General features: G+C 38.1%; 2 protein-coding genes and 1 non-coding gene across 3 annotated transcripts in view; all 3 read right to left on the bottom strand.

The window, feature by feature from the left end:
• LOC126753192 (40S ribosomal protein S8) overlaps nucleotides 1-16,358 on the bottom strand; it is a 390,246-nt gene that overhangs the window by 194,021 nt on the left and 179,867 nt on the right. The gene's annotated exons all lie outside the window — the stretch shown is intronic.
• LOC126753180 (centaurin-gamma-1A) overlaps nucleotides 1-16,358 on the bottom strand; it is a 297,283-nt gene that overhangs the window by 179,720 nt on the left and 101,205 nt on the right. The gene's annotated exons all lie outside the window — the stretch shown is intronic.
• On the bottom strand, nucleotides 6,831-6,950 carry Trnal-caa (transfer RNA leucine (anticodon CAA)). Its single transcript has 2 exons — nucleotides 6,913-6,950; nucleotides 6,831-6,875 (listed from the first exon to the last, which is right to left on the bottom strand). It is a non-coding gene; the product is annotated as a tRNA-Leu (tRNA).

Below are 16,358 nucleotides of genomic sequence, written 5' to 3'. Positions count from 1 at the left end.
ACACCGGCAGGAAGTTAGACAGAAATATGATGGGCAATTAAGGACAATAAAAGCTTTGAACTTACTATAATAAAGGTGAAACATTACGCATGAATTCATTTGTGGCGAGTGCCGGGAGTGGGGTGTGTGTGCGTGGCATTGTTGAGGTGTTGCAAAGTTAATAAAATGCTCGTAAACGGAATGGTTGTTAGAGGGATAATTCTTATTGGAGGCAATTCGTAGAATGGTGTGCAATAACTTTAAAGGTGTTAATATTTTAGAAAGAGAAATAGTTCCAATAAAGTACAATATTGAAATACTTTTAAGGAGGTCGTCTACATTGGCGCTCCGCTTTCGGGACAACTTTTGATGATGCATTGCAAAAACTACGCTATGAAAACGATATTTGAACAATTTTTGTAACCACTAAATAATTCTTAAACTGGATATAGAAATGTTTTAATTTTTTAAAACTATTCCCTTGACCCGATGTGGTCGCCTTCTTGGAAATAGATTTTATTTCCAAATATTACCAATTTAAAAATTAATCATTCACAAACATGATTATACGAGGATTGTTCAAAATTCAAATTATTTTCCAAGATATACAGTTTTCTACCCAAAAGTAGGAGTGAGCACATTGAAGAAACAGATCTTATAATTTTCAATGAGTGGTGTATTCAGAGGGGGAAATGGGGTAAAGATGTGATATTCTATCTCTAACTCATTTACTGAACGTGATTCTTCAGAAAGAATCCTTCGATCTGGCAAATACATATGGCGTGATAGATACGCTGCATTTAACGATCCGAAATCGAAGACAAAAAGCTGAGGAATATTTTCTATCCATTTATTCGGACACGAAAAAATGGCGGCAGAACTGAAAGATGACGAAAAAAACAATAATCTGCAGCCGACAAACAAAATACGAAAATTTCTGCATGATAACTTGAGAAGAATACTACAAGGTCTCAGGATACATTTCCCTGTTGGATGCAATCGGCGAATTTGGAAGACGCGCTTTTCTAGAGAAGTACTATTGGATGGATTTTAACTGAGTGTGCTGCTTTCATAAAAAGTATGTGCTTTGGAAACCACAGAAATGAAAAATATTATTGACTACTTCTCAGATAGATTCAAAGGACTTTTGGAAAATGACAACATCGTGCGACGTTTGAAGTTCAAAGGTGAACTTGATATCTGGAGTGCCATTGGGGGCAGAAGCAAGTTACCGACTTTGTTGACTTTGAAGAACTGCGTTATATGCAGGTCTACATACCCCATAATTCATAGTATTCTTCTGCACAATTCCTGTGACGAATGCGAGCTCTGACGCTCTTTTTCGACACTTCGCCGCATGAAAACGTGGCTGAGGAGAACATGCTTCAAGATAGATTGATCGGTCTGGCGTTGCTGCACACGCATCATGACATTAAGGTCACTGCAGAAGAAGCTCTCGAAAGAATCTTAAAACTTGGCTATTGGGATAGGTGTAATGGAGGTTTCGCGCTTTCGTTCAGACTTTTCATTTTGTTTCTATAATTTAAGGCATTTACCATCATTTAAAAAAAATGTCCCTACATGTTTTGAATCTCCTTAAATATTATTCCTAAATGATTTGTGGAAAACAATAACAAGGGTATACGAGAACTAGCAATACTGAACAAGAACACAATATACATTTGTTCCCTATTTTATTGCCAATGTCCTGTTATGTGTACCGCTATTCTACCTTGTCATTTCATATGATCCAATGTAGAATGTTATGTAGAAATACGTTTTTCATATTGGCACTATTAACATTTTGTGCACAACTGTAGATATAGTACTGATATGTCATCTAAAATGATTCGGCTGGAAATAATCGAACAAAAGACATTTCGCGAAACTTTAAATTCGTTTTTCTCGAAACTGATATTCATAATTTTTCAGGTTCTAATGGACCGATTTACATGAAACTTTTAAAAGGTCTTTTTATAAACTTGTCTTTGTTTGGACTATACGTATTGACAAATTTAAGTTTTTACCATTTTTTTTTATTTTTCAGGCAGTCGCCATTTCGTGAAAAAAAATGTTACAACTTTTCCGTACTTGAAATTCATGCGTCTGCACTAGAATACCCCTCTCAATGTTTATAATCCGATTTAAAAAGTTTCTTTAGGGATGTTTTTCAAGATAAAATAAACTAAAAATCGAAAAAAATAATCGTTTTCCAAAAAAAAACAAAAATACCTCAATCAGCAACAATTTCTAGATTTTGAAGGTCTTTTATATTTGTTATATAATATTCAAAACTTAAAACTCCTTTTGGGAAAATGCGTTATATACATTTTATATATAAATATAAAAAATTACGAGAGGACAGAATTGGAGCCAGATATCGAGGTAAATAAATATGCTTTCCGTCAAATCCTTTATAGGGCATGTTTCTAGTTCTGCCCACCAATATGTTCCAAAATTAGCGTTTACTTGTTTTTCTGAGTATACAAGATAAATTTCAATTAGAATCATTAAGATTCACACAATTTATGTTTTTTTCAATCGTCACAAGGGTGACATGTTAACGAACTTGCAGCCGCTGAGAAACAGTTTCGCGTTTGGCCCACTTCTGTCGTGTGTAATTTCGTATGCAAATTACTTGTCGCTGCTTGCGGTGCAACAGGTAATTGAACTTAAATCAGCTACATCAAAGGCAAACGCCAGTGATTCATTTTGTTTCATTACTTAACGCTTATAAGTAATTTTTTCAGAGCAACTACAGCGTTTCAGTTAGCGCGCTACCGCAAATTGCTTTGAAACTGGTTTAACTGACATTTTTTGCGCGCTCTCATGACGCTGTACTGTGTTATATGGACTTTTGTGGCTGACTTTGACATAAAGGCTGACTGATTAAGGTGTTAACAAGCGCAACGAATGAGAATGCTGTCAAAAAAAAAAAAAAACAACATAAAATAGGAGGATACGATTCTATTAAAAGTCAAATACGGTAAAAAATATATATGTTAGGTTAACTTTTCTGTAAAGATTTGTATTATCGTTTATTTTCCAACATTCTGAAAATAAGTCGTTTATTAAAAAAGCAAATAAGTTTGAAATACTATAACCGTGTTGATTTCTTTGTAAACAATGATATTTCACAGCTCATGCATGGTTCAACCGCCCAGTTTGCTCGCTTTGTAAAGCAAAAGTCGTGCAAACAGCAATTCAAGTTCATTGACAAGCGACCGCGTGTCGCCATATTGGCTGTCATGTCGTACACGAACACTTGCCGCATGCCGCTACCCCCGTTCACCCACACAACACGGCATATGTATTCACACAAACAGACCTGACTGCACTCAGACAGTAATTTAGTGCTTGAAATCGCCATTCACTGATCAGCACCGAATTTGGACACACGCCAATTGCCAGCCGGTTTTGGTAGCTTGTTCCCCCGGACCAAAAAAACAGCGCCGCTATGACTTAATTCATCAACTCGAGTTGACAAATTCTACTGCGTCTAGGCTTTTACGCATTTTAGTTGCTGTACGATATAAATTATTAAAATTTTTTACAGAAAAAATATAAAAGAAATGTAAAAAAAAAAAAAATAAAAATAAAATGTTGCTCTTAAAAGCTGGTTTAGCCAGTTTAAACTTTTGAATGAAAAGCATTATGACTTCATAAACCAAAAAAAAAACTAAAAACAAAGCAATACAAATTTCACACTCTTAAGCCTGCCACTTAGCATTTCTTATTTGTCTACTTCTTTAGCACCTCAAATATCCACAAAATTCATGGCACGCCAGCCATATTAACAAATTTACCAGCTTAAATCGTCAATATTTGTTTCGAGCATTTTCGGCATAGTCAAACTTTAAGTGCATACAAATTCTCTGTTGTGAGTTTTGGTATGCAAATATTCTTAAGTTGACAGAAAACATCTGTTGGCAGCTTTGTGTGCTCTTTCATAATAACAAATTGTAGTATAATGCTCGTCTGTCTGAAATGACAAAGACTTTTGTTGAATTTTTACTTAGGCGAGAGCTCTTTTTTGAAGACAATTGCTTATTGGCATAACAACAAAATGATGTCTTAGTCCAAAGCACTAAAATTGTTGTGGTGAACATGAAAACGACGCCACTATTGTGGATTAACGCCAAGTAATAGAAACAAAAACAAAAAAAATTAAAAAGAAACAAAAATTCACTAAAATATTTATAATATTAGAGGTTGACAACTTATATCCAATGAAAGTACATTTTATTGATATTTGTGAGGTTTATTTTGGCTTCATTTCTTTAACTCTTTAAACGCTTTTAGGAGTTATACCCACTTGTAAGTCAGAAAAGTGAAGATATCTTGTCGATTAAGGTAAAAAGTTTTCCATACAAAATTTGATTCCGATGGTTGAGTTTATATGTCAGCCATGTATAGTACTACTATAGTGGTCCGATATCATTGGTTCCGATAAAATATACATTTACAGAATTTAAAGTACTTTATTAATCTGTGACTTATTTGAAAACCATTTTGGTTGCCCTTTATCTCCAGGAGCACCTCCAAAAACTGCCTTCAAATTATCTCCAACCCAAAAACCAATAAATTTTATTAATACAAAGATGAATACAGATGATGATTTAAAGACGAGTCAAAATTTTTACTTCAATAGAATTACGGCTTCCAAAAAAATACATTTCAAAGTGGCTTAGAAAATCGAAATTATTATCAAAATCGTATATTGTCAGGGTAATGATTCGTGTGAAATTGTAAGTCGATTGGTCCTGCCGTTTTGGAGAAAATTTCCTCAGCGACTCTGAAAACAGCGTTCCGAGAAAAACACGGTTTTAATTATTATATTAAAAATGTCAAATACTCTCTCGTTCTACTGTCCTATTAGCTTGCTGCTGACATTTTCCAAATTATTCGAAAAAATTCTTAAGTGTAGATTTTTCCAGTTTTGGCTGAATACAATATAATACCGGAACATCAGCTTGAGTTAAGAAGAAATCATGAAAGAGAGCAATGCCATCGGATAGTGCATATATGTACATAATTACATGGTGACGCACGAATGGTGCTACAAAACGGAATTATTTTTGCCTGTATGATTAATCAACTTACTTTTTTTTATTTGGCAGGTTATTATTTAAATATTTTAAAAATAAATGTTCGGGATACCGCAAAGAATGTTTGGATAGTGCAGCGGTACAATGCGTTGCAGTCCGTCATTTGTGTTCAAAGGGAATTCCGACGGGATTTTGGCGGCACTCCCTCTAGTAGATGGACCATTATGAGGTTGTTTGCCGAATCTGGAAGTATCGCAAGAAGACCATAGCGTAGAGATCCGTACGTTCGAGTTCATTCGTATGGTTATTGCATCGTCAATTTTGGCAAATCCAAGAGTTTTGTGCAACTTGGAGTTAGCAGACGGTTATAATAACGGTTAATTCATGACGACATAAAACCGTTTTCGGTACAAAGTTCAAATAAGAAGCGGGTTGAACCCTGTAGATTTGCCAATTCGCCTGGAATTTAGCCAAAAAATTATTGAAACGACCGAAGAAGACAATTACTTCACAAATTGCCTGTTTATGCCTCATGTGGTCTATTTTGATCTAAACGAAAATGTAAACAAGTAATATTTCCGTATATGGAGTGAATCAAATCCAGAAATTGGCCCCGAAGGTCACCTGACCTGATTTTTTGTGATTTTTTGTAAGGGGTTATGTCAAGCAAGAGGTGTACAAAGCAAAACCCAAAAATGTGACTGTATTGAATCACTCAATTAAATCGATAATTAAGAAAATCACGACTTCACCCTTCAGGAGTCTTTAAACTTTTTGGTGGTCTTTCACTTTGCTCATTTCTCACATCAAACTCATAATTCTGAACCGTTGAAACCAATTTTTGCAAGTTGCTTCTGATAAAGCATGATTACCATAAACCTCGAAGAGACTCTGCAGCACTTTTCTTCAAATGAAAACAAACAATTAATGCTTTCCGCAAATCATCACTTTTTATGCAATCATACTAATATTAAAACTAAATTATTATCTGTTAGCTTTAAGTATGTAAGGCAATACAATTTACTCATAAATAATTTCACATCGCTCCTTCTCATAAAAACGCAAATTAAAAAGAAAAATCGCTGGATTTACAGCTTTTACAAAAAAGTCAGCGCATTGTGTATATTAAAAATTGCAGACTGTGGCCACAGAGTATATTTATTCGTCGTTTGCTGATGTTTTATTAAATTCAATAAATATTCTTTTGGTTGACGGTCGAATAATTCAGCGCTACTGATTTTCCGCGGCATTGGCAAGGCGGCATGCAAAGGTATGCGAGCAATTTCATTTCACATGAATTTGCCGCCAGCCCTTGTCGCGATTCGAACGTGGCGCGCTTACAGCTGAAAAAATTTGTCATCGGTGATGGGTTTTTAATAATGTTTTATTACGGCAGCCACTTAAAACGGGGTATGAGCATATGTTATATTGTTACAACGAATTTATTGGCTTGATGGGCCACAGCCGAAGTGTGAGTTGGGCAGATTTGATTGAGTTTTTATTCAATTTAAAGTAGGCGTGTAAATTGCACTTTTTGTGTTATTGCGTAGTGAATGAATTTATGGATATATGAGGTATAGGGTATATATTAAATTTCATTAAGATTTGCATATAATTTTTCTACAACTTACTAATTGTTTGTCTTTAATCTTCTGTTATGATTTATGCCATTTAAAGTTAAAAATAAATCAGTTATTTCGATTATTTGTATACCAGAAACTACTAACTGCAAAATTGTCTAAAAATATGCGGTAAAATATAAATTTTTATTAAAAAAAATATTTAAACAAATAAAAAAATTCTTGTCAGAAGTGGGATTCGAACCCACGCCCTCAGAGAGGACCAGAACGCTCCGTATAACTCGCATAGCGAGCAAGCTTATTCACTTGAGTCTGGCGCCTTAGACCGCTCGGCCATCCTGACATATTACATCTAACCAGCCAATGTGCTAACCTGTGCTGAACTCGCCTCTAAGGTACTGAGAGTGAGAACAGTGAAGTTAGAAACAAACGATCAATGCACAGAGAGCGAAAGAGAGTGCAGACTAGCAATAGAAAAAGAGAAAATGTACGGTGTGGGAAGAGAATTACGACGACAAAGTGACGATCGAAGCAAAATATTGGAGCAAACGAACTATTTATACAACGAGACCTATGTATGTTACTACTAAAATAGATAGCCGTAAGTAATTTTATAATCTGAGTGGATTATTGTGAGCGACAACTAATGAGAAACTAAAATATGAGCATACTAATCGTAAATTAATAAATTTATTTGTTTGTGCCATCCATCTTACTATAAATTATCATTATGGGCTTTCACATTCATTATTTGACAAATAAATTATCTTTACCTTAAGGCGCCTTTCAACAACTTCGGATTAAGGCAAATTATTTGTGTACACTTGTGCGTGCTTAGCTTTACTGCCTAAATTTACGATATACAAATTTATTGCCTCCACTTACACTTCAAAGTCGTCGAAGCAATACAAGTTGCATTTTATCACAATTTCCAGCAATTACACTAATCAATTATCGCAAAGCTTTTGAGCCGCTTATCTAATCACAGCTGGCAGCAGCCAAGCCAAGCATATGGAGTCTGTTTGAATGTGTATTGTTCCAAAGCATTGACTTTCTTGTAATGAAATGAATATCTAACGAAACCCACTTGCAATTAAGAAAATTGCACACACTAAAAGACGACAAGAAGAAGCAGCAAAAGCAGTAGCTACAGCAGCCACCGAGATACAATGCTGTCTGGGGTAAATGATGAGTGAAATGAGGGCAAGCGCCTTGTACGGCCGTAAAACAATTTAAAGCGAGCGTAATGCCACGAAGTGGTTCATTGCAAGTGAGCTGGTGCATTGCCGTTGCAACATCGAATGAAGACGCGCCCCGCCGAATGCCTACAATTTTATCAGATGTTGTCGACAAGCTCAAATTAATTACACAACGTTGCGTAAATAACAGAAAAATGAGCGCGTCGCAGTTTGAAGCGAAGTTGAATGTCTGATGGAGACTTAGATACAATAAAAATAAAGTCATAATAAAAGCGGCCTGTAAATTATTTCAATCCCGGTGGTGGAAGTATGGACATATACCAAATGGCTCAGAGAAGTTGTAGAAGTCATCACTTAAAAATATCAATTGGTCTATAACTACATACATATATTCATGTAGACCTTTATTTTATCAAAATTTTAGCATTTGTTTAGAATAGGAAGGTCTTGTACAAAAGTATTACCAATTTGAAGCTATAGTACTTTCCAATCTTTCTGGTAATTCGTTGATTCTATCCCAATTCACTCAGAATGAATTTAACAACTTCTTGATAACCTGATGTGAACCGCATTTCGGTGAGGGCGGCAAGGTCTGAGATATAAGGCGGTCGAGCAAAACCTTCCAGCCGCTGTTTTTCAAATAGTTTTTAACCGGTCTTGCAACAGAGGCAGAGCGTTGTCATGATGAATAATAATAGCCTCGTTGGTAGCGTTCGACATCAATAGTTTCAATATGTTTTAGAAGCCCGCAATATACCACGCCTCTCTTCAAAAACCCCACTTTTAAATCGTACAAACCACTTTCGACACGTTCCCTCAGCTGGAGCATGTTCGCCATTAACTTCCGCCAAAATACGATGACTTTCGAGTGAGGTTTTCTTCAAATTATCTGGACTTCAAACTCATAATATTTATGGAATTCGAAAAGATCTAGTGTTTGAGGGTGTTTTCTCCGATTTAGTATATCGCATAGGTGGTCATTGACAAAGTGGGTCTTATCTCTTTTAAGAAAAGTCTTGGCTACACAAATTAATTAATCTTTTCTCATTAACTATGTATATATAAAAAGGAGAACACGCAACAATTATTGCAGAACCTACTAAATGATGAAAACAATGGATGAAATTTCGAAACTCAAAATCAACACTGTTTCTCTTTCATCAAAGGCAGCATTATCTGCTAAAACACACTGAATTGGCAATAAGATTGCGTTGGCGGCAAAATTAATAACAATAAACCATGTGTGGCTGAGAGCAAAGCTATCGTCTGCAACACTTGTCAGCAGCATTGTTCTATGCGGCTTGGACGAAGCTTTTGATACTTTAAGCTGAACTCAGAGAAGCCGCACCGATGCAGTTTCAGTCTGCTATGCCAACGCCGTTGAAATGGAAAACAAGCTAATAACTTGGTTAATACCAGCAACAAAAACATACCCAAATATCCATATTAGATTGCTCAAATGCTTGTGAAGCGATACGAGTACGCACTCCACCTATTTCATAACCGTCTGCATCTTCGTGTATGTTCAAGCACATTGTTCTAACAACATAATATAACATTAAGATGCTTTTCCGCCTCAAAGCGCCTTGGCTACATTGTATTACCGTAGCAATTAGTTGAGCTCGGGAGCTCGGGAACCCAGCGCTGGCTGATAATCGAACTGCCGCACTGTGTCTGATGCAAGGCTGATAAGACACAGCACAAAACGTTTTATTATAATGAAAACAGTTCATTACCGCAGCACTTGGCTGTACGTACACGCTTCATACTGTTAGCTAGTGCCACTAACTCTCACCGTTGCACTGCCAAATGAGCTTCGAATTATGGGCGGTAGTGGGCTAATGGCTGAGCCAACAAACAAACATAGAAATTATGCATTGTCCGGGAGGCGGCGTTTGCTGGCTGCTAGTGGCTGTTTGCTTCTGCAGTGGCAAAGTTTACTTAGTAATTAAGAAAATGACAATTAGTCAAGTGGACGTTTTGTAGACGAAATGAAAGATTAGAAGCTCAGATAGTAATTGCCTGGCCTGAGGATAGGCGCAGTAACGCTTACGTAAATGGCAAAGCATATACATACATATTTATCTGTCTAATCTAGCGTAAATGTAGAAAAACCCCAAGGATATTTGCGCAATGAAGTAAAAGATTAATAACTATTTGATAGAAGCCAAATCTGAAGTGGATTTGCTTAGACAAAAACTTAAAAAAAATTAAATGCTTTGGTTGGCAAAGCACTAACTATTAATATTCCTTCACCTGTGTATGAATAGGTAGATAGGTTGGCAGAGTGGCTGCCTAACGACGCACCTAGACCTTTAGTGGGCCCATTGTGTTACTACTGGGACTCTGACCCTCTTCTATCTGAAGTTCAGCATTACGAAAAGTATTAACAGTGCAACTTTCGAGGTATTGTCAAGAAACCCTCGACCGAAAGTTGCGACTCTTTTCCAATATAGAGCCTTGCATTCGCATAGAAAATATTCTATAGTCTCCTACTCTTCTTGCTCTACAACTTCTTCAATAGTCATTATATGGCGTTATTCCATTAATCCATGCGCCTTTGTCCGCCATGCCCTTTTCCTGCTCTTTTCTGGAAAGGAAGGCGACATTGAGGATCGCGTTTAATTCAACTCTATAGAATTTCGAAAATCCGAGGTAATGGGAATATAATATAGAAACGGGAGCTTTCTAAGTATCATAGAATTCCCCTTGTTTTTGACGACTAATCTGGATAAGGAAGCGAAGCAAATGGGTTTGGTAGTGAACGAGGGCAAGATGAAATATCTCCTGTCATTAAGCACTCGCGACTTCGCTCCCACGTTACTGTTGACAGTCATAACTTCGAAGTCATAGATAGTTTCGTCTACCTTGGAACCAGTATTAACACTAACAACAATGTCAGCCTCGAAATCCAACACCGAATAACTCTCGTCAACAGGTTATACGACGACATTGACATAGTTCAGCGAATTAAGAAACAGCGGCTACGCTGAATGGATGAAAACGCTCCAGCTCTGAAAGTATTCGAGGCAGGAAGGCCTCCATTTCGTTGGAGAGATCAGGCGGAGAGGGACCTGGCTGCATATGATAACTGGCGAAAACGACTGGCGCGCTGTTGTAAGCGGTGTCTACGCCAATAAAGAAAAATAATAATATGGAGGTTTCCTTTCGCCTAAGAGCTGACTTGCTGCCAGTTGCTTACAATACAAGTCTGTTGGCAGTAAGTATAAAATTACGTTTACTGTCTGGCTTGGCGTTGTCCTGAGAGCTGTGGGGATGAATTGAACCTACAAACACTGACATCCATGAGCGCGAATTAAACAGAAGGGTCAACCATATGGCAAATGAAGCTTACAGTTCAGATAATATAGTTGAGGAACTCTCTAATATTATATACCTCCGGATATCACCTCAGGCTCTTTTAGGAAAGCTAGATACCCCACTTGCTTTTAAGCCAGTTTACTTTATCAGGCACACGAGTATCTGAGTGGTACAAAGCATTTGGTGAAGTCATCGGAAACTTGTTAACACTGTTAATGACGATAGTATCGAAACGGTGAAATCGTCGTGTCGGCATCAGAGAAATAACAAAGGATCTCAACATCCCTTATGAATCACCTATAGTGCTTTCTGTTTGAAGAGTGTCAATGCTAGACTCATACCAAAAGAGCTGAATCTTTTCGAAAAAAACATCAAGCAGAGGTCGCAAGCAAGATGCTTGGCTGAGAAGTTGAGAACCGTACATTCATCATCAGCATTTTTACTGGTGACGAAACGAGAAAATTCGCTGCTGAAACTGTCCAACAATCTAGTGAATGTTGCTCTAAAAACGCGCCAATGATCGACAAAACTAAATATCTCTTAAGGCTGTGGAGACCATCCCGAGGCTTCTGGTTTAATAAGTGTATGGAAAATTTTATGAAGTGTTGGCATGCTTGTAGTTATTGGCTCAAAAGGAGCGTATCTTGAAGACGATAATAAATCTTAACATGCTTTTTAGTCAGTCCGGGTCAAATTTAATCAGATTGTATACTTAAAAATCTACTCAAACATTAAAATTGAAAAGGTATACAAACAAGTGGGCACTTGGTGCATTATTATGTCTTGATTAATTTCCGGGTTTCTGAAGCTTTAAAGCTTACCGCCTGCAAACAATTTAAAATATTTAACTTTCCTTTTAATGTTCTAACTTTTTTGAACTTTTTTGAAGTGACCTAAAACCTTTTGTAAACCGGTTAAAATTAATTTTCGTTGGGTGATTCCACCGCTGCCTGCTCGCACTCAAACAACACCTTGGAGCAGTCACGTGACCACACAATAAATGCATTCAAGCATAAACGACAAAGCACCGAATAAATATTTAAAGCAAATATTTACAGTGCGCGCCAGCAGTATGCATACTCAAATATGCAGGATGGGATTGAGTTGCGTGTAAAAGAAATAAAAAATGCAAGTAGGAGTTGAGCACGAAAGGCCGCCGCCGGTGGTACGTTGCCACCGTTGCCGCTGCCACCTAAAGCCACTATGCTGAGCGTCGATTTATTTGCTTTAATTGAATGTTAGCCTACATCCATAGAAGTGGCGGCGCCAGCCAATGGCACTCCTTACGCTCTACTGCCGTTCGCATTTCAGGGAGTTGCTTCAGTTAATATTGCTGTTGCATGGTGTGCGTTGGGCTGTGCGAACATGTGCCTGAGTACTCAGCCAAGTGGCACAAGTGTTTCGATTTTGCACATATTCTACGCCGCCTAACCGCCTAACCGCCCGCCCGCCTGGCTGTTCATGGAAAAAAGGTTTGGTTTTCAATTTTTTTACATTTGGGCCGCCTGCTTACAAGTACTTGATATCCTTTTTGTGTTTTGAGGACTCTTCGTTTTTTGTTTCTCTGCGTTTTATGCCATGCACTTGTACATGATTACATGATTCTTTCGTGCTGGCCTTGCTCTTCATTTGGCGCGCCGACTGCGTTCGCATGTGTGTGTGCGAAAATGCCAGTGTTTATGCACGTACAATATTGTACATGTATTAGTTGGGGCACCGCATACATGCCACTAACAAATGATGTGTTTGAATTTGCTCACAGGAGTGACACTATAATATCAGCGAGCGCAAGTGCAGCAACAACAGCAACCACACTTCAAGCATCGACTAAATGAAACCAGCACAAGAAGCTCCGGCTGTCACGAATATTGCGTGTTGTTGTTGTTGTTTGGGAAGCCATTATGGTACGTGTAGCATGTGTGGCAAGGATAATCGCTTGTGTACTTACCAGTTAGCTTACATGGTAATTTAACAATTTAAGCAGCGCTAATACCCAGTGCGAGGGGGAAGCGCGTGCTGGCATTGCTTTCGAATCGTAAAACTACTCAACCGTTAAAAAATGTGAGAACGGCAATTTTGGATGTCATAAAATTTGACGTGGCAATTCGATTTTTGGCAAATGTGCAAAAGTTGCTCATCACTCTCCGCACTGGCTAATAGACCATACCGAATTTGGATCTTCATAAACGCAATGAGAATTTTTAGAATGGGAAAAGGTCCTTTGAAGGGATTTTATGGCTCATAACGTTTTTTGGAATACATTTTTGACAATGAAAAATATATTTTTATTTTCGCTGATTATTGCAACAAATATATTTTCTATAATCACTATAAAATGTTCAATCAAGACCCTTTTTTATACTCTAGCAACATGTTGCTACAGAGTATAATAGTTTTGTTCACCTAAGACTAATCTCTGCCAAATGTTGTGCGCTTGTATTTCTGAAGTAGATAAAGTGCATTGGGCGATTACGATGAATGAATTATTCCATGAAAACGCTCCAGCTCTGAAAGTATTCGATGCAGTACCCGCCGGGGGAAGTAGAGGAAGAGGAAGACCTCCACTCCGTTGGAGAGATCAGGTGGATAAGGACCTGGCTGCACTTGATATCCTGAATTGGCCAAAATTGCCAGAAGAAGAAAGATTGGCGCACTGTTGTTAACTCAGCTACAACCGAGCAAGTGGTGTCTAGGCCATTAAAAATGAAGAAGATATTATTCAACAAAGAAATTCCATTAAATTATATGTGCGGAATCAAATTTCTAGTGTCGAAACTTTCAGAATGTTTGGTGATAATTGTTTGTGGCGAGCAAGTGTTTTTGATTGGTACAAATATTCAAAAAAGGTCGAGAACGGGTTGATGACGAACTACGTACGAAAATAGACGACCAATCGGCCGAATATCGTTCCAAAGGTGAGTCGAAGCCGAAAAAACCACGTCAAAGCAGGTCAAAAATCAAGGTTATGTTGACAGTTGTCAACAAGGAACACTATTTGAGTGTTATGCGTCGTTTACGCGTAGTTATTCATAAAAAGAGCCCGGAATTATGGGCCGACAACTCTTGGTTTTTGCACCACGGTAATGCTCCGTCGCATACTGCATTGATTCTTCGTGAGTTTTTCGCAAAATTTTCAACCAATATCGTGCCGCAACCACAGTATTCGACAGATTTACCTCCGTGTAATCTTGGAGGTAGCAGTAGTGTGGGCTAAAAATTTGAAGAAATTCGCTTATAACAAATCGCCATAAAAATCGTTGTCTCAAAACCGGTTTAAGAACTATAGCCTTTCAGACAAAGTTCCCTTGTTTTGGCCCCCCGCAAACCAACCCGGTCAAATGGGAGTGCTTTATAGAAGCCAGTGTCAAAATAATACGAACGTTGTGGAACGCCCACATTTAGACAAAAGCTCATACCTCGAAACCTACTCGAACGATTTTAAGCAATTTAGATATGTAGGTGTAACATTGTCATAACATTCCCATAGTATAGTGCGACAATGGGTGAAATCAGACAAAAAGACGCCTACTACCCATATTACACAATTTTAAATTCCATCTGATTCTTTCACTTTCCTGTATAAAAATAAAAGGCAATCAATATTTCTGGAGAAAAATTTTCACAAATACTGCGTTTGAGGTGTGCCACATTATGACCAAACATTGTCCAAGCCGGACCTAAACTTTTCAAAAAAACTACAGATACCGAATATGAACGCCAATTCTTATTGCGAACTTTTCGCCACAAATATCGGCCAACCTCTCATTCCTATTGAAATTCCGATTTTATAAAGTATAAAATGTTCGGTTACACCGAACTTAGCGCTTCCTTACTTGTTAAATACTCTTCTTTGAATAAAAAAACGGAAGGGTCTCAGCTGCGTCATTCTTCCGGGTTTTCTAATCGCCACTATAAAATACGTAGAAAACGCAGTACTAAGTAGTAGAGACAGAAATAATAATGCTCGTGATATGGCGATATCAAGCGTTGCCAGCTGCCGTAGAATTTCCACCGAACATTATTTAATAAAGCTTTGTGTGGAAAATTTTACGGCATTCAGCGACAAAAGTTTCAGCTTACAAACTTTATTTGCAGCAGTCAATATCCTCGAGGCAAAAACAAAGCGACGCAGCAAACAACGAAGGGAAGGGCAGGGCGGCTTCCTCTTCGGAGAACGCTACGAGCAACAAACAAGCGCAGAAAGCGAGAGTTTCCAGGTGAGCATAAGGAAATCATGAAAAAGTAACGGTGCTAGCGGCAGCGGAAGTGACAGGTGAGTAAGCGCGCAAGCATCTCTGAAAGTAACGCAAAAGTTTATGAGCAAACACCGGCTGCAGGAAGGATGGGTACGCAGTGAAGAAAGGGTGCAAGTGGCAATCGGAAACTTATGTAAGTAAATGCTTGCTTGCGCACTTGCGACAGGGCGGTCTGTCTTGAATTATGTCGCAGCAACGTGCGCAATGTTAAATTAATAAAATTACAGTCACAAGCGAAAGCACACGCGCCACACACAACACACACATATACACACGCATACTTAGATAGATGTGGAGTTATAGAAATAAAAATGATTCAGGCGATGTCGCAAAGTTTTGCGTTCAGCGTGGCAATGCGGAAAATGTAACTGGTTAACCGTTGAGAGCAGGCTGCGGTATGAGCTGTGCGTCTGCGGGCTGCTGCGCACAGCTGGTGCGTCGAAACTTTTGCCAGGAGCCGCCGCTGCATGCGAAGCCAAATAGCGCCAGAGATTAGGTAGTCTAAGTGGCCGTTGAAGTCCGTAAAGTGTCAGTGCTTAAGGAGTTTGTGCATGAAGAAACTTTTACTTAGAGATATATGTGAGACGAGACATAAGGACGTATGAGGGTGTATGTGTGTGTGTGCGTGATTTGAACATTTTTGAAATTTTAATAAATAGCAAACGCAGCAAAGCTGTGCTAACAAACTTTAATTAAGCTTCAGCTTGGCATGGAAATATCTGAATTATGGAAAGCCATATTACAGCGGATTAAGAACATTATGAGCGCATAAAAGCTCAGTGGAATAATTGAAGGAAGTGATTTTGCAAAGCAAATCGAGACCTTAAAAGCGGACTTACTGAAGTAATATACCATATCAAATTTGACCCGGACTGGTCCATTTTAACGCATATCGCCAACTGAATCGATAAATTTCTTTTCCTGGATTGACCTTCGCAGTTTTGTTCTCCCCATGTCAATTAGTGTTTGTTTGGT

This window comes from Bactrocera neohumeralis, chromosome 3 (genome assembly GCF_024586455.1).
Source record: "Bactrocera neohumeralis isolate Rockhampton chromosome 3, APGP_CSIRO_Bneo_wtdbg2-racon-allhic-juicebox.fasta_v2, whole genome shotgun sequence".
Classification (NCBI taxonomy): Eukaryota; Metazoa; Arthropoda; class Insecta; order Diptera; family Tephritidae; genus Bactrocera; species Bactrocera neohumeralis.
Note: the sequence above shows the minus strand (reverse complement) of the source record. Positions and strands in the feature narration are given on the sequence as shown.